Below are 24390 nucleotides of genomic sequence, written 5' to 3'. Positions count from 1 at the left end.
AAACTGCCAATTTCGACAGAACGGAGGCCCTCTTCCAGACGTCATTTTCAAAACCTAATGAAATATATCTTCAATTGTACCTTTACGTAAAGAAAAGAGAATTTTATTGATAGCTCGCATACTTTCAATTTTATGATTTTGTTCAAAATAAGGAAGTTCCCACGCCGCATCCTTTACTTCATACAGAACATACAGAATCTCTAATGCCGTTGTTCAGTGCTGGTCCTATTGCATAGTTCATTCATACAAACTGTTCATTGTATTTATTAATGCTTTTTTGTTTAATCTCGGCCATTTAATATAATATCTTATTAGAATTCATTGTACAAAATCCAACCTTCGTTTCCAAATTTTGAATTAATTTCGTCCCTCTAGGGAAAAAAATGGTTCAAATGGCTCTGAGCACTATGCGACTTAACTTCTGAGGTCATCAGTCGCCTAGAACTTAGAAATAATTAAACCTAACTAACCTAAGGACATCGCACACATCCATGCTCTAGGGAAGACATGTTTCGTTGTGACAATGCGCTTTGTACAGCATTTGCTACTCTTAACATCGGTGAAAGTACTGTTTTTGTACCCATGTGAAGCTGAGCAACGTTTTTTTAAATATTGAGTTTGTACATTGTCGTAAAATAGAGAAAGATGATTTTTAAAGCAAACATTCGTCTGGAGTGTGCTGTACGGAAGTGGGCATAGACACTCGGAGAAGAAGAAAAGCATAAAATAACAGCCTTCGAGATGCAGTGCTACCGCAGAATGCTCAGATTTCCTGGGTAGACAAGATACACTATATGATCAAAAGCATCCGGACACCTTACTGAAAATGACTTACAAATTCGTGACACCCTCCATCGGTAATGCTGGAATTCAATATGGTGTTGGCCCACCCTTAGCCTCGACGACAGCTACCACTCTCGCAGGCATACGTTAAATTAGGTACTGTAAGGTTTCTATTTACAATTTGTACAGAAACCAGATGGCAGTTATTAGAGTCGAGGGACATGAAAGGGAAGCAGTGGTTGGGAAGGGAGTAAGACAGGGTTGTAGCCTCTCCCCGATGTTATTCAATCTGTACATTGAGCAAGCAGTAAAGGAAACAAAAGAAAAATTTGGAGTAGGTATTAAAATCCATGGAGAAGAAATAAAAACTTTGAGGTTCGCCGATGACATTGTAATTCTTTCAGAGACAGCAAAGGACTTGGAAGAGCAGTTGAACGGAATGGATGGTGTCTTGAACGGAGGATATAAGATGAACATCAACAAAAGCAAAACGAGGATAATGGAATGTAGTCGAATTAAGTCGGGTGATGTTAAGGGTATTAGATTAGGAAATGAGACACTTAAAGTAGTAAAAGAGTTTTGCTATTTGGGGAGCAAAATAACTGATGATGGTCGAAGTAGAGAGGATATAAAATGTAGACTGGCAATGGCAAGGAAAGCGTTTCTGAAGAAGAGAAATTTGTTAACATCGAGTATAGATTTAAGTGTCAGGAAGTCATTTCTGAAAGTATTTGTATGGAGTGTAGCCACGTATGGAAGTGAAACATGGACGATAAATAGTTTGGACAAGAAGAGAATAGAAGCTTTCGAAATGTGGTGCTACAGAAGAATGCTGAAGATTAGATGGGTAGATCACATAATTAATGAGGAAGTATTGAATAGGATTGGGGAGAAGAGAAGTTAGTGGCACAACTTGACCAGAAGAAGGGATCGTTCGGTAGGACATGTTCTGAGGCATCAAGGGATCACTAGTTTAGTATTGGAGGGCAGCGTGTAGGGTAAAAATCGTAGAGGGAGACCAAGAGATGAATACACTAAGCAGGTTCAGAAGGATGTAGGTTGCAGTAGGTACTGGGAGATGAAGAAGCTTGCTCAGGATAGAGTAGCATGGAGAGCTGCATCAAACCAGTCTCAGGACTGAAGACCACAACAACAACAACAAGGTTTCTTGGGGAATGGCAGCCCATTCTTCACGGAGTGCTGCGCTGAGGAGAGGTATCGATATCGGTCGGTGAGGCCTGGCACTAAGTCTACGTTCCAAAATATCCCAGAGGTGTTCTATAGGATTCAGGTCAGGACTCTGTGCAGGTCAGTCCAAGAACATGTGTTGAAAGACGATATCGCCATCCCCGAATTGCTCGTCACCAGTGGGAAGCAAGAATGTGCTTAAAACATCAATGTAGGCCTGTGCTGTGATAGTGCCACGGAAAACAACAAGGGGTGCAAGCCCCCTCCATGAAAAACACGACCTCACCATAACAACACCACCACCTCCGAATTTTGCTGTTGGCACTACACACGCTGGCAGCTCTTCACCAGGCATTCGCCATACCTACACCCTGCCATCAGATCGCCACATTGTGTACGGTGATTCGTCACTCTACCCAACGTTTTTCCATTGTTCAATCGTCCAATATTTACGCTCCTTACACCAAGCGAGGCGTCGTTTGGTATTTGCCGGCGTGATGTGTGGATTATGAGCAGCCGCTAGACCATGAAATCCAAGTTGTCTCACATCCCACCTGTCTGTCATGGTGTAGTGGATCGTGATGCAGTTTGGAATTCCTGTGTGATGGTCTGGATAGATGTCTGCTTATTACACATTACGACCCTCTTCAACTGTCGGCGGTCTCTGTCAGTCAACAGACGAGGTCAGGCTGTACGCCTTTGTGCTGTACGTGTCATGTTTCCACTTCACTATCACATCGGAAACAGTGGACCTAGGGATGTTTCGGAGTGTGGAAATCTCGCGTACAGACATATGACACAAGTGACACCCAAACACCTGACCACTTTCGAAATCCGTGAGTTCCTTGGAGCGCCCCTTTCTAGTCTCTCACGATGTCTAATGACTACTGAGGCCGCTGATATGGAGCACCTGGCAACAGGTGGTAGCATAATGCACCTCATATGGAAAACGTTTGTTTTTGGGGGTGTCCGGACACTTTTGATCACATAGTGTATGTTACACAGAAGGGACTCATGGGTTGGACATCAGCTGAGACGTGATGGTTTCGTCAGAAGTATCATTGAAGGGACTGTTCAAAGGAAAAACACGAGGGGCATACTCATACTTGAACACATCGACCAGATCATGGAGGACACCAGCTGCACCACATACACCGCTCTCAAGAGGAAGGCCGAAGACAGAAATGAATGACGAAGTGGAAAATGAAGTTACGGAGAGGGTTGTGTCGGTATTACCTGTTTATGAAATACACTCCTGGAAATGGAAAAAAGAACACATTGACACCGGTGTGTCAGACCCACTATACTTGATCCGGACACTGCGAGAGGGCTGTACAAGCAATGATCACACGCACGGCAAAGCGGACACACCAGGAACCGCGGTGTTGGCCGTCGAATGGCGCTAGCTGCGCAGCATTTGTGCACCGCCGCCGTCAGTGTCAGCCAGTTTGCCGTGGCATACGGAGCTCCATCGCAGTCTTTAACACTGGTAGCATGCCGCGACAGCGTGGACGTGAACCGTATGTGCAGTTGACGGACTTTGAGCGAGGGCGTATAGTGGGCATGCGGGAGGCCGGGTGGACGTACCGCCGAATTGCTCAACACGTGGGGCGTGAGGTCTCCACAGTACATCGATGTTGTCGCCAGTGGTCGGCGGAAGGTGCACGTGCCCGTCGACCTGGGACCGGACCGCAGCGATGCACGGATGCACGCCAAGACCGTAGGATCCTACGCAGTGCCGTAGGGGACCGCACCGCCACTTCCCAGCAAATTAGGGACACTGTTGCTCCTGGGGTATCGGCGACGACCATTCGCAACCGTCTCCATGAAGCTGGGCTACGGTCCCGCACATCGTTAGGCCGTCTTCCGCTCACGCCTCAACATCGTGCAGCCCGCCTCCAGTGGTGTCGCGACAGGCGTGAATGGAGGGACGAATGGAGACGTGTCGTCTTCAGCGATGAGAGTCGCTTCTGCCTTGGTGCCAATGATGGTCGTATGCGTGTTTGGCGCCGTGCAGGTGAGCGCCACAATCAGGACTGCATACGACCGAGGCACACAGGGCCAACACCCGGCATCATGGTGTGGGGAGCGATCTCCTACACTGGCCGTACACCACTGGTGATCGTCGAGGGGACACTGAATAGTGCACGGTACATCCAAACCGTCATCGAACCCATCGTTCTACCATTCCTAGACCGGCAAGGGAACTTGCTGTTCCAACAGGACAACGCACGTCCGCATGTATCCCGTGCCCCCAACGTGCTCTAGAAGGTGTAAGTCAACTACCCTGGCCAGCAAGATCTCCGGATCTGTCCCCCATTGAGCATGTTTGGGACTGGATGAAGCGTCGTCTCACGCGGTCTGCACGTCCAGCACGAACACTGGTCCAACTGAGGCGCCAGGTGGAAATGGCATGGCAAGCCGTTCCACAGGACTACATCCAGCATCTCTACGATCGTCTCCATGGGAGAATAGCAGCCTGCATTGCTGCGAAAGGTGGATATACACTGTACTAGTGCCGACATTGTGCATGCTCTGTTGCCTGTGTCTATGTGCCTGTCGTTCTGTCAGTGTGATCATGTGATGTATCTGACCCCAGGAATGTGTCAATAAAGTTTCCCCTTCCTGGGACAATGAATTCACGGTGTTCTTATTTCAATTTCCAGGAGTGTATTAAGGAACTCCGCGTCACACTGCACGCCATTCATAAAATATCTCATTCAGCTATCGAGTTCAGTATCACTGAATCCAGTTTTCTATAACAAAGCTTACTTTGCTGTCAACAACAAAATAATTTATTAATTATCGTGAAAGGCTTATCCGTGTGCTACTGGTTTAAATCGGCTCGTTAACGATAATTAACAGTTTAAAGCGACTTGTGTTCTTTGAAAGAGAATAAAAATCGAAACGCACCTCTGCGCAGCTGATGAGCAGTGAGGCATTAAATAAAGTAATGACATAACGCCTACACAGCAACAGCTCTGAATCGCCTAAACCACGTTATTTCATATAGCCCTCACAAGAGTATGGGATTGACCACGTCCTTGTGTAAGGCACGATTCTAAATTTTAACCTAACCTGACCTGGTGTTAAAGAAGTGGGAGAGACGGTTGTCTACGTGGTGGAACTGCGATTAGGGAACGTATACAAAGAACTCGGTATGGCATAATGTTGATTTTATTATTAACCGCTGGAACTATTTTTTTTCTTGAGTAAGTGAGTCCCGAATTAATGCATTAAACTACCTATCAAGTTTCACTGCGGTACGATAATTAATACGGCCCACACTGGATCAGGCACCTGAAAAAGTGTGGCATTGCCCTTACCCAATTGTTCTTCATATGCTTTATTGGCATTTGGTGATATTCTTTGGTAAAACGAAAAATTTATAAGATATTCAGAAGAGGTGGATAGACAGCACGCTCTATATCCAAATAGGATTTGTTTTCTGTGATAAATTGCTTGCAAGAGTTTCTCCCAAGATATTTGTGCATTGATTCATGATAAGACAATGTTAAAATCAAACTCCGCACGAACAGGCCAGGAAGGCCCAACGGTACCGACCGGCAGCCATGTCTTCCTCAGTCCACAGGCGTCACTGGATGTGCGGATACGGAGGCGCATGTGGTCAGCACACCGCTCTCCCAGCCGTATGTCAGTTTACGAGACCGGAGCCGCTACTTCTCAACCAAGTAGCTCCTCAGTTCGCCTCACAAGGGCTGAGTGCACCCCGCTTGCCAACAGCGCTCGGCAGACCGGATGGTCACCCATCCAAGTGCTAGCCCAGCCCGACAACGCTTAACTTCGGTGATCTGACGGGAACCGGTGTTACCACTGCGGCAAGGCCGTTGGCTGTACACAGATGTTGCCTGTCGAACAGAACGTTTATTGCGTTTGTCTCCTATCTCTTCATCCTCAACGTGCTAATCCTCGTCCATGAGAACTACTGGTTCAGGGAGCGCTACGAAAATTCTATCAGACAGACGAACGTTCGTTTCCTCAAACAGGATGTCTAAGACATTCTGCGCAGTCGAACCGAGGCCTCTGTTGTGAAATAAAGGAAGGACAAAAAGGAACCCAATTCCGTTTGGACCCTGTATCTGCCCATCATGTCCATATGAAAACAACTGAAATACTCACTTTATAAACAAAAAGCGAATCGGCGGATGACAACTTTTCTAAAATCGAACACATACTGTAAGTAGGCTGTGTTTTCTTATTGGCAACGTTACGTAGCGCTCTATATGAAAATCACTGGCTGTGCTGTGTGCAGTCTGTGGCTAGTTTGCATTGTTGTCTCCCATTGTAGTGTTGGGCAGCGGCAGCTGGATGTGAACAGCGCGTAGCGTTGCGCAGTTGGAGGTGAGATGTGGGGAGAGAGATGGCGGAGTTTTGAAATTTGTCATGAACTGCTATATATATTATGATTATTAAGGTAAATACATTGTTTGTTCTCTATTAAAATCTTTCATTTGCTAACGATGCCTATCAGTAGTTAGTGCCTTTAGAATCTTTTATTTAGCTGGCAGTAGTGGCGCTCGCTGTATTGCAGTAGTTCGAGTAACGAAGATTTTTGTGAGGTAAGTGATTTGTGAAAGGTACAGGTTAATGTTAGTCAGGGCCATTGTTTTGTACGGATTATTGAAAGTCAGATTGCGTTGCGCTAAAAATATTGTGTGTCAGTTTAAGCTCAGTCCTATATAAATGTTCAAAGGGGATGTTTCAATACTTAATTCTACTGCAAACAGTTCCACTTAGAAGAACAATGAAGTTCTTAATAAAACACCATTACGCTCCATTGCTGTGGGCCGACCTGTGTGGCCGAGCGGTTCTAGGCGCTTCAGTCTGGAACCGCGCGACCGCTACGGTCGCAGGTTCGAATCCTGCCTCGGCCATGGATGTGTGTGATGTCCTTAGGTTAGTTAGGTTTAAGTAGTTCTACGTTCTAGGGGACTGATGACCTCAGATGTTGAGTCCCATAGTGTTCAGAGCCATTTGAACCATCCATTGCTGTCGTTAAAGCACTGTTTATAGTACAGACTATGACAGACACAATAGGAATGTTAGTAATGGAGCGTTAAGCAAATATGTAGAATTAAAACCTTCTCTAACAAGAGTACATTTTGTCAACACGAAAAGTAATTGTAAGGCGAAGTGAAGAAAGAACTATATAATGCGTGTATATATATTGTGTGTGTGTGTGTGTGTGTGTGTGTGAGAGAGAGAGAGAGAGAGAGAGAGTTGCGCGCTGTTATACTGTGATGGGTATTAATCAAAACTGTTAGTGATAATGAAGGACATATTGACAGCCGCATGTCATACAGACATAAACTTATCTTTCTGAAGTTCATTTCAACCAGCAAGAGTCAGCAGTATTCTTTGTTTTATCCACAGAGGCAGTCCCGTGCCAGCGCAACTGATGGATGCAGGAAGTTGAGGTAACAGATTCTGCTCCGATACGCCGCGTGCTGTAGCCGAGAGAGAGAGAACGTGTGCGTCCCGTTGCGCCTGTAGATTATGCAACCCGCCGCGGCAGCCGCTGGCTCCCGTTTAATCGCTTCGGCAAACACGCCTCCTTTCCCGCGCCTGCGCGCTTTGTGTGCCGGCAGCAGGGGAGCGACAAAGCACCTACCGCCATCGCTGGCTACCAAAAGAGGGCCCGTATTGTGTGCCTCGCGCGCTGCCGTCACACCGCCGTATTATTATTTCCAAGTAACAGCCAGTTTGTTATCTACAACACGGCGCCATCCTGCGAAGCCGTTGTAGTAGCTTCGATACGACGTCAGAGCAGCTGGCCTCTCTTTCTCTTTTGTTCGCGCCAAAAATTCGTGCGATGCTACCTTTTCTACAGACCGCTTTTATTGTTCCAGTGTTTGGAGACCCTATCAAATAGCCATGACAGCAGAATTCGGAGACGCACTGCTATAGTCCGATCCACGAACAATGGGGGATTGCATTGTTGGCTATTCCAAGCGACAGTTGCGGTACGCGCATGCGCTTTCTTTCCGCTTGAAGAAAGCATATATCCAGCAAATTACGTTTCTCGCTTGCTTATACAGAATTTATCACTTACTACCACCATCGACGATGACAACTCGCAACAAATGGAATAGAAATTCACAAATGTTTAATGCTCGCACTAGCTACGGCAATCACACCAGAGTACTCAGAACACTTCTGAACGCTCATTGGCTGTCTGCAAATGCGTGACGTACATGCACAGAACAAGCCTAAACTCGGTCACCATCGCTCGTGACTCCAACAATATGGTTGTAACAGGTTGCTTATAAGCTGTTTAGTTAGCCTCATACCGGGATGAAGTCGGTAGGGTGGAAGTTTGAGGGCGTTGAGACATTCTTGTTGCCAGAGTGACTATATGGACACCTCAGAATCTATAAAACATCGCCTCGATTTAAGTAGTCTGAACACGAGTTGACGATTGTATCCTTGTTCCGTTCTTTTGAGCTAACGAACGATCTTCTGATACGTTATGGAGCAATACTCGATAATGAACATAGGTGATGTACTCTTGTTGGTTTCAGGGAGCCGATTATCTTTCTGTAGTTATCGTTAATGAGAGTGTCAATATTCTAGGCGTGCTTAGATTTCCCCGAAACCGGCCACTCGTATAGGTCGACAGAGAAGCAAACTCCGCTGCAGAGTGAAAATCTCATTCTGGATTCGTCAGATATATTTGAGAAAGATCTTTGACATGGCGCAATAAAGGGGTATTACACTGTCATCATATTTTTCGTCAGAATTCAAGATGGCTGACAACAAAAAATGGTTCAAATGGCTCTGAGCACTATGGGACTTAACATCTGTGGTCATCAGTCCCCTAGAACTCAGAACTACTTAAACCTAACTAACCTAAGGACATCACACACATCCATGCCCGAGGCAGGATTCGAACCTGCGACCATAGCAGTCGCGCGGCTCCGGACTGCAGCGCCTAGAACCGAGGGACCACCGCGGCCGGCCGGCTGACAACAACAACTTATTATTAACCGCAACAGTTGCATGTACCACAATTGCAGTGTTCAAATGCGGAAGAGGGGCAAGAAAGGAAACGTACCTGGGTGTAGCCGTGGGTTTTACGACGACACGATAAAAGCATTCAACAAAACTTGTTACGTGAGCTTATAGTGGAGGACGTCAAGTCTTACATCAGTTACTTAAGAACGGATGAGCAAACATTTCTGTATGTGCTCAGTGAAGTGTATCCTCATATCACAAAGCACAATACTCACTTAAGAATTGCTATATCAGCAGAAGGCCGGCTCACTGTAACACTCCGATTCCTTGCTGCAGGAGAGAGTTAGGGTAGGTTAGGTCTCCAATCTTCTTAATCTATTTTTGTATTCAGGGTGCCTCACGTTGTAAAGCGCCTCATCAGCTTCATCCATCTCTATTAATTTTGTAGTTGTCGGTACACACCAATTGTATTTACCGGCAATGTTTATAAAAACACTACAGATGACGGAACACTGCAGCGATGCTAGCGCTCCACGTGGTAATATGTCACATTGCAATGAACAGAAGATAAGCGACTTCTTTGATGAAATCTACAACGTGGCCCTACATCTGATCAAATATTTGACGACATTTGACAAAGTTCCCTATTATACCATCAAAATTCTTTGACAAAGATGTTTGACAAAGAAATTTGATAGTGTAATATCGGCCTTAACTCGGACTACGACGTCCAGCTGTACGTGCGGAACTGGTTAACATCGCAGCGCCGGGAATTTCACGAGACAGCCATTCACCGCCTTGTGTCACTGTGGGACAAGAGTCTCAACAGCCAGGGTCAATACTTCTAACATACAGGTATTGGTTTCTGTAATTATGCCTCCGGCTCATTTATTTTTGAACGCCCCTTACACAAAAACCAGATTTTCTACACTCTCCACCCACTTGAGGTCGCTCTGCGTGTTGAGCCGCTGAGGTAGCAATCCCTGGATTTGGAGCACGACTGCTTGTTAGTGGTTTGCCAAAATACAGCACTCCTAAGTAACGAGATTACACCTCGGCTTGGTGAATATTCAGAGATCATTGTGGAGTAAAATGGTGTTGTGTACATAGTTCCGCGTAGTCAGTGTGTACACAACTTTCCCACTAGAGCGCGCCCCGCTATGCACAATTTTTTTTTTTTTTTTTTTGTGTGTAGTGTGGACTGAAGAGATCATCCTTGATGACTTATTCTTCTAGGATGGGATGTAAGGATAAAAGGAAAACACTTTATTTATTACGCATTCAGCTAGGCTTGGGCACGCAATGGGTCCTTTAGCCTGCTGTCTTTGGTGATGTCTATCTCCTGTGGAGGGTGAAATGTGTCAAGGCTGTTATGTGTGACTGCTTCCTCGTGTTATGACAGATTGCCTATGGGGGGGTGAAACGTTATTGACTTCGGTACGCGATACTTGTGCCATCTTGCAGGGTTTACCGTTCCTACCGACTGTAATTGTCGAACTTCGTCCCTAAGGGCATCGATCTTGTCAAAAACTCGTAGAGCCTTGTCACGGACCTTCTCTTGTATGGTGGTCTCGTGGAGTGCGGTGCGGATGTCGACGTTTCTTGTCCACCATGGAGCTCCTGTGATCCATCGATAGCAAATGTTTTGCAGCGCTTGGAGTTTGTTGTAGTTGGAGACGCACGTAGTTCCCCACGAGGTGGAGCCATACAACATTGTGGGTTCCACCGTTGCCTTATACAATTGAAGTTTTGTCTTAGCGTTGAGATCCTTACTCTTCAGGAACGGAATCAACGACCTGGCCATCTTCTGGGCTGCCGTCTTCTTGTCGTCAATATGCTGCGTAAAGAGTAATTTTTTGTCGAGATAGACACCGAGATACTTCACTCCCGGCGACCATGGGATAAATTGGTCAGCTATTTGGAGTCTGTCGTTGAGAACTGGTTTCCTCCGTGTGAACAGAACGGCTGCCGTCTTCGTCGGGTTGATCGTTATCTTATTGTGCAGCGCCCAGCGTTCCATTACAGCAAGTTGCTGTTGCATCCTAGCGATGAGCTGGTCCAAGTGTCGTCCAGTTGTCAGAAAGGCCGTATCGTCCGCATAAAAACTCGCCGTAACAAGGGGGACTGTTGGGATGTCATTTATATACAAGTTGAAAAGTAGAGGCGAAATGACAGAGCCCTGCGGAATTCCTGCGGAGATCAGTTTCATTTCGGAGTTTTTATCGTCGACTCGGACATACAGTTTCCTGTCCTGCAGAAAGCTGTCTATGAGTCTAATGTAACAATCCGCAATAGGGGTAGTGCGATGCAGTTTGACGATAAGGTTGGGCCGCCACACCTTATCGTAAGCTTTTTCGATGTCAAGGAAGACACCAATCGTGAAGTGCTGCTTGTTGTATCCTTCTTGTATCCGTTCGGTGATCCGTAGAAGTTGAAGTTCGGCAGATAACTTGTCCTTGAAACCGAATTGTTCGGGTCGTATAACATCATGAGCTGTAAGCGTGTCATGGAGCCTCTTCAACAGCACTCTCTCGAGCACCTTGCCAAGGGTCGGCAAGAGGCTAATTGGCCGGTAACTGTTTGGTTCTGCTGGGTCTTTACCTGGCTTGGGTATTGGAACTACTCGAGCCGTCTTCCATGCCGTAGGAAAATATCCCTGCAGAAGGCAGCTGTTGAGAATCCGGGTAAGGAGCACAGTTGGCTTCCTGGGCAACTGTTTCAAATCGGTGTTGCTTATGGAGTCGTTGCCCGGCGCATTATTCCGAGTCTTCCGGATAATTTTACGGATCTCTGCTGGTGTGGTGAGTTGTGGGTGGCTCTGCACAGGCGCAGCACGAAGAGCAGTCCATTCTGCTGTAACGACGGCTTCCTGTTCCTGCAGGCGGACGTCGTTCACGGGGGTCGCTGGTGTAGACATCTGTTCTTGGTAAGTCGTAGCATACAGCTCCGCCTGGGCGAGTTCGTCATAGAGGAGGCCATCTGGTCCTCTGATGGCTCGTTTAGGTGGCCGCTGGTGTCGTATGTTCTTGACTACCTGCCATTCGTTCTTGGTTCGAAGTAAGAATTCATCCATCTTATCTTCCCAGACCTGCTGTCGCCACTCGGCCACTCTCTTGTGCAGTTCTCGTGTTAAGACGTGTGTTTCTCGTCGATCGATCGGGTTTCTATAGCGGAGCCAACGTCGCCTGCTCCTGTTTCTGTGTCTTCAGTTCTTGGAGTAAAGGCGGGAACTCGTCGAAAGCTACTACAGGGTAGACCGTGTGAGTAGTTGCCCTCCGTTTGGCTGCCTTTATCTTCTGCGTCAAAGTTTGTACCGCGATGTCGATGGCTTCCGGTGTTGAAACGTCCTGCGTCGGGCAGATATTGTTGTCAAGATATGTCCGAAATTGACCCCAGTTCAGAGTTTGTGAGGTTGGGGGCGGAAGGTTGGCCGTTGCGTTTTCCACTATACTGATAACAGGTCGGTGGTCAGACGAAAGATCGTCGACGGTGCGGAGCTGGAGGTTCGTCTCAATATTTTTGATGACAGCAATATCTAGGACGTCTGCTTCTTGCCGATCGACGTAAGGAATCCGTGTGGGCTCTCGTGGGCCATGGACTGTGATGCCCAGTTCTTCTTCCATGGCAATCAAAGTTCGTCCACGAGGGTTCGTACGCCGGGAATTCCACGCGACGTGCTTGCTGTTAAGGTCACCTCCTAGGAAGATTTTGTCAAAATTGGTGAAGATACTCCGTAGGTCGTCTGGCTCTAGGTTTTTACCGGGGCTGTTGTACGCCGCAATGAAAGTGATGTTGCCAGCGGTCGATCGAACCGTTACCGCTGTTGCCTCCAGATGTTGGAGGTGAGGTAGTGTTTCATGATGGTGCCGCAGTTCCCTTTTAAGCAGAACTGCGGTCCCTCCACCTCGTTGGCCTTGTCTGTCCGTTCTATAGACGTACATGTTACGAAATCTGAGCTCAGTTGTTGGACGAAGGTGCGTCTCCGACACAAGTGCGATGTCGATTTTGTGACGTTGTAAAAATTCAGTGAATTCTGTTTTCTTGTGTTTTATTCCGTTGGCGTTCCATATACAGATTTTCAGGTTTCTCGTGGTCCCAGGGCGATCCATCTTAAGGTGTTCCAAAGGCCTTCAACACACTTTCGATTAAAGAAAGTATCCCCACTAGTTGTTGCTGCACGGCGGTGAGAAGTTTCGCGACATCAGAGAGCGCTGGAGCTATAGATTGCATCAAATGAGCTGGTGAGACGTAGGTGTCCGGTTCCGGTCGGCGTGGTGATGCTGCGTGGGCATATGAATAATGCTGGCGGTGCTGTCGAGGTGGAAGTGCTTCAGGAGGAGGCTGTGTTACTGGCTGCCGTGTCGCCGCCGGCTGTTCTTGTGGTGGTGGCTGTCGGTGGGGCGGAGGGTGTGGCGTCAGGTTGGAGTTCCGTATTACACGAGTCCGCCGTTGAGAGGGCTGCGGGGAAGACCGTTGTGTGTATTTCCTGAGAAGTTCCTGGTACTTCTGGCAGCCACGCCACGTGGCAGGATGGTCCTTTTCACAGTTAGCACATTTCGGCGGAGCCCCTCGGGGATGAGTACATGCTGAAGATCGGTGTTGCCCTCCACATCGAACGCAGCGAGCAGGCAAGCTGCAATAATTAGCTGTATGTTCGAATCGCTGGCAGTGGCGACATTGAACAGGTTCTTCTTGTCTGTTGTAGGTTTCAATAACGACTTTAGTATATAGAAGGTATTTGATGTCGTAAATCTTGTAGTTTTCCTTTTGGGCTTGCAACGTGACACAGTAAGCATCTTGAGGTCGTAATTCCTTCGTCTTGTCGTCTCGATTTTTAAACTGGTGGACGTTGATGACAGGGAAACCCTTCTCTATCAGTGCGTCTTTCAGTTCTTCCTCCGTAACTTCGGCAGGTAGACGTTTGACAACCACTTTGAGGTCCTTGTCCTCCGCGGCCTGATGTGTAAAAAAGTGGATGTCATTCGACACAAAGAAATTGATGGCCCGCCGTTGATCTTCATAGGAGTCAAAGTGATATTTGATACTGTCGCGTTGGTAGATGGCCTTAAGACTGCCGTCAATATTCGCTTTCAGCGCCTTGTTGAGTTCCATGTAGTTCTTGGTATGGTAAATAGTAACGGGCGGGACTTTGCGTAGTAAGTTCCGGCCAGAGCCATCTATCCCATCTTTAGCTGCTTCGAGATTGACATCACTAGTCTGGTCCATACGTTCTGGAGCATCTGTAGTATCTTCCGTCGCAATAGCCGCATAACGGTTGGAAGTTTTCAGTTCTTCTGGACGTTGTCGCTTCCGAGAGTTGTTCTGCTTAGGAGAAGCGTTGAGTCGTTTTCTTTGGCGAACTAGTGTAAAATCACCCTCTCCGTCGGTGGGCTGCATGGTCCAAACTTCTTCAGAGGAGACTCTCTCCATTTCGTCGTCGTCGTCGTCGTCTGGTGGAGAAAATTGTTCCACGTCGTCTACTTGTTCTTCATGCTGTGAAGGAGGAACTGTACTAGTGCGGTTGTCGTATACTTGCTGACTTTGCAGAATCATGTGTTGTATTTCACGTCTCAGTTCCCGTTGTTGCCGATCGTTCTGTGTTAGCTGATGTCTCTCGTCAGAGGGGTTTGACGTATGTCGTCCTCCGCTCTGCATTCGCGTATCGCTCGTCGTGGTCCCGTCCTCATTATGTTGCCTGTCAGAATCCGTTGTCGTTGCAGGGGTCGTCGCCGTTGTATCCGTCCTGTCGGGAGCGGCCGCCGGGACGGCCGGCGGGGCAGGCCCCACCGACCGGCCAGCGGCCGGCCCCGGCGCGACCCAGCCGGCTGGCTCGGACGCGCGCGTTCCGTTGTCCGCACTCATCGGCATCGCGCGCTCAACTGCTAAGCACAAGAGTGCAGGCGCAGCGCTCGTCCGTCTCCGCACTACGAGATGGCGCTGCCGTAGAGACGGACCAAATTCTGCTTCCGCCAATCCGTGTATTAATATGTAACGCAGCCAATGAGATTGCTGCCAACATGGAACCTTTTCTCCTCGCGGATCATACTCGCGCAGTGATACCTGAACGCTCGAGGTGCTATAACAAGTGTACAGACCTCCGATTAGTCAGTCTGCATTTGTCTGTACCAGTCTATAGTCAAGTTTCCGTCTGCGCCTAATAAGATTACAATATACCTGTACATAGCCATGAAGATAAATGTATAGACACTTTTGTCAAGTATCAGAGATATATGTGAGAATAAGATTAACGTACCAATATCAATGGAACTTCAGATTCTCAATTGTAAATAGCATCCAGAACCAAGTTAAGTAATTTTTATGCTTGTTATTATTTTAATAAATGTGTGTGAAAATTAATCAAGTTCTGTTTAAAGTTGGTCACCGTCAATCTGCTACTCTAAGCGTGCAAGTGGCAATTCTATCGTCTGACCTAACGGCGGAAGATAAGCACGCCACGATAAGACCACGAGACATATTGCTGACACTCGCCTACTTCGTTAGAGCGACAAGTCAAATAATCTGATGGTGTGTGTACTGAAGGTCTTACAGTATGCACACCACAAATGGTTTACCGTGCTTTACTGAAATTTTCAGAATAAATGAAAAACATGAGTCAGTTTAAGGTCCTCTTTAGAAATCGGACCCTCCCTCCCTCCCCTTTAATAAAGTTCTGGCTACATCCTTGAGCAGAAAATTAATGATGGTGGTGATTCTGTCTGTTGGTAAGTCTTACTTTCTTACCCGCTGCACAATCGCTTAAGGCAGCACCAACGGTGTAGCCGAATGAGAGACACGTCTTTGTGTCAGGAGGCACTGCCGCCAGTGACTGATTTCGCCGCTGTTGCGGAAGCTGTGGGGACGGAAGTCGACCCTGCCCATCGATCGGACGTGCGGCAAGGGGAGATGTTCCCTGATGCGACGATGGCAGTCGTGACAGCGCAGGGCGCCTGGCACAGTGCCTGTCCACGTGATTAGGGCGCCGCCACGTGCTCCAGGACAAAGGCCACGTAGCGGTCGATATCGCGGGATCAGCCGCTGCGGTCCCTGTTCCTTACTAACTCCTTCGCCGACGGCTTCCACCTCCTACCTGCAAATCGCGAAGCTGTACAATAACTAGGAGAGCGTGCTGAAAAGTAATGCCTCTGAATTTATGTGAAAACTTAAAGCTTTTTGAATAAAACGAACCGTATTGACATTCTACATCTTTGTTCTTCATGCGTACATACTTATTTCTCAACATTGTTACCCTTGCGACGAACGTATTTCTAACAGTGAGGGACCAGGTCGTCGGTACCATCACTGTAGAACGTTTTGCCTGTTGACGGAGCCATAACCTCACCTCGGCTTTCAACGCTTCACTACTATCAAAGTGAAGTCCTCGAAGGTGTCCTTTTAAGTTCTGGAAACGGATGAAAACCGGATAGGTCCAAGACGGGACTGTATGGAGGTTGTTCGATGACAGTGAAGCCAAGGAATCGCATTGTTCGAGACGTCGCAGCTCTCGTGTGTCGTCTCGCATTGTCATGCTGAAGCAGAGGGCGGGGGTGCTCCACCTGTGGACGATCTCTTCGAATTCGAAACTCGATTACAGCAAGCTTTTTCTCACGCACTGGCATAGCTACGTTACACACCGTCGTGTTACACGCAACGTCTCGGAGCCGTCTAGCGGCAAAGGGCTGCAAATATGAGGGTTGTCCAGAAAGTGAGTTCTGATCTGTCGCGAAATGGGCACCGCAGTGAAAACGCGATGAAGCTTTGCACAGATGTGTTGGGTAGTGTCTCTAGTATGATCGTCGATCGCATCAAGACGCTCTTTTCATTTGTGAGTGCACTGTGAGCGAGTAAAGGTGCCGAGAACAACGATGTCTCCCGCCAAGTAGGAGGGCCTGCTAAGAGGCTTCGCCTTAATGAATGCAGCCCACATAACACAACTGCCACGCACTTCCTTCTTCGTGGTAATTCTCAGCCGCGCTCTGCAGGGGCAGTGAAGACGCTCCTGCAGCCTTTGCGATGGGAAGTGTTCGGTCACCCACAACACAGCCCTAATTGGTTCGTCCTGAGTATCTTCTCTGCTCACGTGAAACGCTGAAACCAACACTTGGGCGCAGGCTACGCACTATAGACCATCGTAGAGAATTGTCGGAAAGCGCAGGCGGCTGCCTTCTATGTCGATGGTGTTGGAAATTTGGTATAACGCTCCGACAGATGTCTTAAGTCGGAGCGGCGACTATGTAGAGAAGTATCTGGAAAGTGTAGCTAACTCTTGCAAATAAAATGTTTCTGATTTTCACTGTGGTTTCCATTTAGCGACGGATTGGAACGTACTTTCTGGATAACCCTCGTATGTACGAGGGTAAGTCAATTACACTCCTGGAAATTGAAATAAGAACACCGTGAATTCATTGTCCCAGGAAGGGGAAACTTTATTGACACATTCCTGGGGTCAGATACAGCACATGATCACACTGACAGAACCACAGGCACATAGACACAGGCAACAGAGCATGCACAATGTCGGCACTAGTACAGTGTATATCCACCTTTCGCAACAATGCAGGCTGCTATTCTCCCATGGAGACGATCGTAGAGATGCTGGATGTAGTCCTGTGGAACGGCTTGCCATGCCATTTCCACCTGGCGCCTCAGTTGGACCAGCGTTCGTGCTGGACGTGCAGACCGCGTGAGACGACGCTTCATCCAGTCCCAAACATGCTCAATGGGGGACAGATCCGGAGATCTTGCTGGCCAGGGTAGTTGACTTACACCTTCTAGAGCACGTTGGGTGGCACGGGATACATGCGGACGTGCATTGTCCTGTTGGAACAGCAAGTTCCCTTGCCGGTCTAGGAATGGTAGAACGATGGGTTCGATGACGGTTTGGATGTACCGTGCACTATTCAGTGTCCCCTCGACGATCACCAGTGGTGTACGGCCAGTGTAGGAGATCGCTCCCCACACCATGATGCCGGGTGTTGGCCCTGTGTGCCTCGGTCGTATGCAGTCCTGATTGTGGCGCTCACCTGCACGGCGCCAAACACGCATACGACCATCATTGGCACCAAGGCAGAAGCGACTCTCATCGCTGAAGACGACACGTCTCCATTCGTCCCTCCATTCACGCCTGTCGCGACACCACTGGAGGCGGGCTGCACGATGTTGGGGCGTGAGCGGAAGACGGCCTAACGGTGTGCGGTACCGTAGCCCAGCTTCACGGAGACGGTTGCGAATGGTCCTCGCCGATACCCCAGGAGCAACAGTGTCCCTAATTTGCTGGGAAGTGGCGGTGCGGTTCCCTACGGCACTGCGTAGGATCCTACGGTCTTGGCGTGCATCCGTGCGTCGCTGCGGTCCGGTCCCAGGTCGACGGGCACGTGCACCTTCCACCGACCACTGGCGACAACATCGATGTACTGTGGAGACCTCACGCCCCACGTGTTGAGCAATTCGGCGGTACGTCCACCCGGCCTCCCGCATGCCCACTATACGCCCTCGCTCAAAGTCCGTCAACTGCACATACGGTTCACGTCCACGCTGTCGCGGCATGCTACCAGTGTTAAAGACTGCGATGGAGCTCCGTATGCCACGGCAAACTGGCTGACACTGACGGCGGCGGTGCACAAATGCTGCGCAGCTAGCGCCATTCGACGGCCAACACCGCGGTTCCTGGTGTGTCCGCTGTGCCGTGCGTGTGATCATTGCTTGTACAGCCCTCTCGCAGTGTCCGGAGCAAGAATGGTGGGTCTGACACACCGGTGTCAATGTGTTCTTTTTTCCATTTCCAGGAGTGTATTATCCGCAAAGTAGATATAAAATTTTATTGTAATCAAATAGAAAATAAACAAAAATCATTTTTCGATATAGTCTCCTTGCGTTTCAACGCACTTGGTCCTTCGTTGTACAAGCTTCCTGATGCCCTCATAAAAGAAGGTCCTCGATTGAGCTGCGAGCCAGTAATGCACCGCCTCTCTCACTGCTTCGTCCGAGGCAAATCGACTGCCCGTTAATGCCTGTTTTAGTGGACCAAACAAGTCATAGCCAAAGGGGCAAGATCGGGACTATATGGAGGATGATCCAGTACTTCAAGTTTGAGTTTCTGGAGCGTTTCAGCAGTGTGGGCAGCAGTATGCGGACGGTCATTGTCGTGCAACAACACAACACCTTTTGACAGAAATCCTCGGCGTTTGCTTCGAATTGCAGGCTTTAGCCTGGCAGTAAGCATCTCACTGTAACGTACAATGTTTATTGTTGTGCCCCTTTCCCCATAATGTTCCAGTACTGGACCTTGTGCGTCCCGAAAAACCGTAAGCATCAGTTTTCCTGCGGACGGTTGGGTCTTGAACATTCCTTGCACGGCGAATTTGGATGTTTCCAATCCATTCTCTGCCGTTTACTCTAAGAGAATCATTTTACGTGAACGCTCATGGTTTCTTTATTTGTGGCGGTAAACGGTCGTCCGACTCCTTCATCGTGCGTAACACTTGTGCGACCATTTCGGAACTTTTCAATCTATTCGTAGACACTCCATTGTGGCAAAACACTGTTCCCGTGCTGTACCGAAAGTGTTCGATGAATTTCGGTCTCTGATGCGCCTTCCAACCACAGAAAACGGATCACTGAACGTTGCTCTTCTGTGGTGCAAATAGACAGCGGAGCAGCCATGATTAACAGCACAACAGCGATAACGAAACTAACCTAGCAGCCTGAAAATTGTAAAGATATAACTACAAATAAACAAAGCATGCGTCATCAACGTAAAACGACAGTACTACCAAAATAAAGAAAAATATAACTAAATTGCGGATAGTAATTGAACTACCCTCGTATACATGAAGAATAGAAGTGCACAATGTTAATAACGTTGGTTTTATTTAAATAGCTTTAAGAGTTTTCCCATTAAAAATTCGGAGTACTACATTTCAGCACATCCTCGTAGTATGATCAGCGATCCCTTGGCGGTGTGAAAAATTTTTGCTTCTAATTCAATGCAATCAAAAGATACGGCCATTTATATCACATATTTCGATACTCGCAAACTCATGGTTCAAAACGTTTATGTACTTCCCGTTGGCCTAGAATCATGAACTTTGACTAGAAGCAGGGCTTAATTGTATAAATGGAAAAAAATAAAATTGTTAATTTGTAATTACATTAAAGCGGTAAAGCGCGTATCCGGAAGACTAGAGATGGTGTAATTGAATCTTGGTCGGGCCACGGATTTTCCAGTCTTCATTTTAACCTAGCCTTCACTTAACGATATGAGAAGCCGCGCAAAACAACGCGTGGTTCGGATTCCAAATTAAACCACAGGCCCGCTGGCCACTGAGCCGCACGAAATTATTATTATAATTATTATTATTCATATTATCATCATCTGTATACGAGTCCAGAAAAATGTAGATCTGTTTGATAGGCAATATTAATGGAACAAAATAACTTATCGTTACGATTCTTGCACGGGGGGGGGGGGGGGGGGGTTGTATTTCATGTGTTCAGGGTGACCACAATCAACGCTGACAGGTACTGTGAGAATCTGAAAAAACTCAAACGGCCAATTCAGAACTGGAGAAGAGGAATGTTGAGCAAGGGCGTACACATTCTCCATGACAACACTCGCCCACACATCGCTCGGCAAACCGTTGCTCTTCTGCAACAGTTTCAGTGGAACATAATCACCCACCCACCCTTTAGTCCTGACTTGGCGCCAGTGACTATCACCTGTCCTATAGGTTAAAAGAACATTTGGCCGGAAAGCGATTCAGCTCCGACGACGAGGTGAAAGAAGAGGTTCATAACTTTCTGAACAGCATGGTGGCGAGCTGGTATGACATGGGCATACAAAAACTGCCACAGCGTCTACAAAAATGCATCGACAGAAATGGTGGTTATGTCGGAAATTAGCTAAATGTTCAAGCTGTAAACTGATGTAAGCCATTGTAGAAATAAGCCGCGGTGGTCTAGCGGTTCTGGCGCTGCAGTCCGGAACCGCGGGACTGCTACGGTCGCAGGTTCGAATCCTGCCTCGGGCATGGGTGTGTGTGATGTCCTTAGGTTAGTTAGGTTTAAGTAGTTCTAAGTTCTAGGGGACTTTTGACCTAAGATGTTGAGTCCCATAGTGCTCAGAGCCATTTGAACCATTGTAGAAATAAACAGGTCTATGTACTTATAAAAAAAAAATAGGAGACCTTGCTTTTGGGATTACCCTCGTAAATCATTATTAAGGGACGGGTAAAGTGTTTGAACATCTATGAAAACTGACTTCTCGGTTAAAAATTAAAAAAAAAAAAACATGTTTCACTGTATTTGGAGATACAGCCCCCTAGTAAGTTAAAATGGGAGAGGAAAAGTTTCAGAGTTAAATCTATGAAAATTTTTGACTTCTCTGTTAGAAATTTAAAAATTAAAAGTGAAAAATTTGATTAAAGGAAAACAAAAAAATCTGTACAGACATCTTAATTAACCACTGTATCTTTAAATATCAGATGATACTGAGAACGAAACGCGTCACAAGGAGTAAAAATAAAAAGAAATATTGGCGATCAAGTAGTTCTTTAGTGCCAAACATGATCGCACATTCCCTAAAATACGAGGGCAGTTCAATAAGTAATGCCACACATTTTTTTTCTCGGCCAATTTTGGTTGAATAAACCGGAAATTTCTTGTGGAATATTTTCAAACATTCCTGCTTCGTCTCGTATAGTTTCATTGACTTCCGACTGGTGGCAGCGCTATATGGAGCTGTTAAAATGGCGTCTGTAACGGATGTGCGTTGCAAACAACGGGCAGTGATCGAGTTTCTTTTGGCGGAAAACCAGGGCATCTCAGATATTCATAGGCGCTTGCAGAATGTCTACGGTGATCTGGCAGTGGACAAAAGCACGGTGAGTCGTTGGGCAAAGCGTGTGTCATCATCACCGCAAGGTCAAGCAAGACTGTCTGATCTCCCGCGTGCGGGCCGGCCGTGCACAGCTGTGACTCCTGCAATGGCGGAGCGTGCGAACACACTCGTTCGAGATGATCGACGGATCACCATCAAACAACTCAGTGCTCAACTTGACATCTCTGTTGGTAGTGCTGTCACAATTGTTCACCAGTTGGGATATTCAAAGGTTTGTTCCCGCTGGGTCCCTCGTTGTCTAACCGAACACCATAAAGAGCAAAGGAGAACCATCTGTGCGGAATTGCTTGCTCGTCATGTGGCTGAGGGTGACAATTTCTTGTCAAAGATTGTTACAGGCGATGAAACATGGGTTCATCACTTCGAACCTGAAACAAAACGGCAATCAATGGAGTTGGCTCCGACATCGACCAGTGGAATGGTACCGTGCAGGCATACAGGCCCTCATTTCGAGGTGGCGTAAGGCCGTAGCATTGAATGGAGATTACGTAGAAAAATAGTGTTGTGTAGCTAAAAAAAATGGGGAATAACCTGGTGTATTTCAATGCTGAATGAAACAACCCCTGAACTGCCCTCGTACTTCAGCTCAGAAGTAATTGAACTTCGCTTGAGCAAGTTTGAAGTTACTTCTGCATGTTAGACACGGATAGCTTATTGCCGACGTAATAGCACCTGGTAATAGCGACAGGTGCAGTGCTGGTTCGAGGGTAGGGGTAGGGCAGATAAGCAAGCGGCCTGTCGTGTTGACGCGCTGAATGGCTGGGATGAGAGAGAGAGAGAGAGAGAGAGAGAGGCTGTCTGCGTGTACGGCGTTTGTGGTGGGCGCGGACGTGTCGCCCGTGGCAGAGGCCGGGGGGCTGTCAGACGCAGTTTCCGGACTGGGGGAGGCGGCCGCCTCGGATATGGAATATTCAACAAGATCCGGGGGGCGGCGTTCGCGGGTATTGAGCCCGCCCCCCTGTCCGTCAGCCTCCAGGGGCGGCACACAATGCGCTGCGTCTGGCGGGGGCCGTGGGGAGGCCGCGTCCCGACGTCGCGGGCTTAGCCTCGTCATTCCTCATGTAGCACATATGCTACACCCGGTACACACGAGGGGCGTTTGAAGAGTCCGTGCAGATTGCACCTTATATATAAACAGTTAACAGCATCTCCATGTTCAATAAGAGCTTAAAGCTAGGTACCTCTTCAAGGGACCTACGCCTTCCGTTAAGAGGCAGCGCACAGTCTGTATGGAAGGATCTTAATTGTGGTCCCTCTCTTTTAAGCCCAACCCGACGGATACCTATGGTAGATCGGGGAAAACCACCGCTCAGGCTGTGTTGCTGGCGGGGCCGGAAGGTGCTAATTGCCACACCACGTATCATTGTAAGTCTCATTGGCTCAGTGTGAACTGTTTGTACAACTAACCTACACAGCCTATACCTCAACCTCCACTATACTAAGAACTTCTCATCTAAAGCTTAAAGTTGGGCACCTCTTTAAGGGACCCACGCCCCCATGGTAAGAGGCGGCGCACGTCCTGGATGGAAGGATCTTAATTGTGGTTCCTCTCTTTTGAGCCCAACCCGACGGATACCTATGGTAGATCGGGGAAAACCACCGTTCAGGTCGTGTTGTCGGCGGGGCCGGGAGGTGCTTGCGCCTGATGTACTCTACTAGGAGCCTTGTAGGCTCAACACAAACCGTTAGCCTCATTACCTTATTACTTTTACTACGAGTACCCTTTCATTAGCAACTTTGAGCCAAGAACAAAATCAGTTACCTCTCTATTGTATATCGTAAATAGTTTTACAGGCTGGACATGGAGGTCTTAGTCTCAGTTTCTAGCTTTAACGTACCCTAATCTCTTCTAGTTAAGGTAGTTTTTAGGATGGTAGATGTTAAAGGCATGGTGAGCAACGGCCAGCGTCTTGAGGTTCATTCCAAGACCCGGGCCGCCGCCCACAACTAGGTGACGGGCAATATTATACCTATCTCTTCTCTATTCAGTTCTCTTCCTTCCTTCTTTCTAAATATTTAATTTCGTTTTGTTTATTAATATCTTACTTGATTTTGTATTAGTTATACGTTTTTGTAATGCTGCACAAAAAAAAAAAATCAAATGGATCTAAACAGAGCCCGCCTCCACGTGGCGGGACACGGGCAACGGTGTGAGTGGGGACGGGAGCCGGTGTGGTGTTACTTTCAGTCACTGCGGACCCCGGACCCAGTCACAGCGGCTAAGTGGCAACATACGACCCACCATAAGAAATTAGACGGTGGGTCATAAAATATAAGCAGCTAGTGAAAAAAAAAAGTCCATGCAAAAATAAAAACTGCTTACGTGTTTGGGGTAAACCTTTCTTATTTTTCGACATAGTCTCCTTTTAGACTTATACACTTCGTTCAACGCTGTTCTAATTTATTGATCCCTTCCGAGTAACAGGAATTCTCCAAGTCTGAAAAATAGCTGTTAGTTGCTGCAATCACCTCCTCGTTTGAATAAAATTGGGGAACAAATAGTAGTCCGAGGGAGCCAAGTCTGGAGAATAGGGGGGGATGTGAAACGA

At 47.6% G+C, this 24390-nt stretch overlaps 1 protein-coding gene and 1 pseudogene across 2 annotated transcripts in view; one reads left to right on the top strand and one right to left on the bottom strand.

Annotated features, from left to right (window-relative positions):
- The window catches only part of LOC126161328 (solute carrier organic anion transporter family member 5A1), a 547181-nt gene that overhangs the window by 333974 nt on the left and 188817 nt on the right, over positions 1-24390 (top strand). The gene's annotated exons all lie outside the window — the stretch shown is intronic.
- On the bottom strand, positions 5707-5824 carry LOC126164129 (5S ribosomal RNA; annotated as a pseudogene).

This window comes from Schistocerca cancellata, chromosome 2, assembly GCF_023864275.1.
Source record: "Schistocerca cancellata isolate TAMUIC-IGC-003103 chromosome 2, iqSchCanc2.1, whole genome shotgun sequence".
Taxonomy (NCBI): Eukaryota; Metazoa; Arthropoda; class Insecta; order Orthoptera; family Acrididae; genus Schistocerca; species Schistocerca cancellata.
This window is presented reverse-complemented; position numbering and strand designations above follow the sequence as displayed.